Source organism: Podarcis erhardii (assembly GCF_964252035.2).
Source record: "Podarcis erhardii genome assembly, chromosome: 2".
Lineage (NCBI taxonomy): Eukaryota > Metazoa > Chordata > Lepidosauria > Squamata > Lacertidae > Podarcis > Podarcis erhardii.
In genome coordinates, this window is record NC_138498.1 from 3,951,600 (window position 1) to 3,953,309 (window position 1,710).

Here is a 1,710-nt window from a genome sequence, read left to right on the forward strand (position 1 = left end):
GTATTATTTTGCCTATATTCCACTTTATTTTAGCATCTGTGCCTGAGACTAATCAAGAGTTCACAGCACTCTCTCCTGCCCCCCTTTCCTGTTCCCCCCACCCCTCCCTCCATTGCTGCAACTTCTGCCATCCTGTTCTGGAAAGAGGTTCGACATGGTTTCAACTTTGGTTTCTCTCCAACATGCTTTTTTTAAAAGATGAAAACAGATCAAAAAAACAAATAAATAAGATGAACTAGCTTTTATATTAGAAATTACACGCATGTGGGGGGAGGGAAGGAGGTCTCCTCAGCCTTTTTGTGGGAGGGGGGAGCCAAATGTTTTAATAATTTTTGCCGGATTACTTTACAACTAAAAAAAAAACAAAAAAACAAAAAAAACAAAAAACCCAGATATTGTTATAAATAAAATTTAAAAAACTTAACTGTGTTTTTGTTTTGTTTTTTGGCCGTTGCTTCTTTACTTTGGGTTAAGATTTTTTCCTAGGGAAGCTGTGCACTACAAATGAGCAACACTGTGGTGTTCAAGTTGAACCAAACTGTGTGCTTCCAGTGCAGGAAGAGACGTTGTAAACTTTGTGTTTGTAAACTGGGCTTTGACCCAGAGACTCTTTACAGATATAACTACCTCTGTCTGGTTGCAGGCTTTCATTTCTGCCTTTCTTGATAGCAGGCAGGCTATGGGCTAGGCAAACAGATTGGCCTAAGCAATGCTGAGGACGCTGTGAACCCTCTAGATCAGAACTTTCCAGACTTTTCATGTTGGTGACATGCTTTTTAGGCATGCATCATTTTGCAACACCGTATTTCAGTTTTACTAGCAAACCAGAGGTTAAACTAAACCCTTTTCAGCTTTGGAAGGAGCGTGGGGAACATTCGCATGAGACACCTACACATCAGTGTGTCGCAGCACACAGTTTGGAAAGCTCTGCCCTAGATGTTGATGCACTCCCAACTCCCTGTCAGCCACAGCTAGCACGGCCCTGGGCTTCTTAAACCTTTCCTGTGGGCCAAACTTTCAGAATTAAATTTGCTCACACCACACCTATTTTTTATTGATAAGAAATACATTGGTAGGGTTGCCATATTTTGAAGAGCAAAAAAGAGGACACATTTGCCAACTTCTGCTTTTAACTATGGATCAGACTTTTAACCCGACATATGGCATCCCTCGTATGTGTCTGCATTTGTGTGTATCTATGCACTCATATAAGGGGAGGTGAGGTGTGTGTGGGTGTAGAATAATAGAATGAGAGGATAGGTGAAGATTGAAACGAAAGGTGGGGATTAAACGATTGAATGAATGTAAAATGTGCAAGAGTAAGAGTAGGAGTAAAGGTTTGGAGGTAAAAGTCAGAGTTCAAGACAGAGAATCATGTTAAAAATGGGAGGTGAAGTTACAAAATGAAAATGTAAATATCCCCCCCCCTTTCTTTGGTGTTAAAAATGCAAAATCAAAATGGAGGTTCAAATTAAGGTGTGAAGGAATAAACCAAAAATTGAAAGTTAAAAGGTTAAAATTTTTGGAGGTAATAATTTAATCAGCTGGTGTGAGGCTGCTCCTGGCTCTGAGTCCTGGTATACTCAGCTGAGAATTAACACAGCTCTCTCCCTTCTCCTCACATTGGCAAGGTGGGTGGGAAAGTGCCCCCACATCGCCTGCCTCACTGCCTCGCCACATGGTCCCCCAAGGGCTCTCACGTTCCTCCTC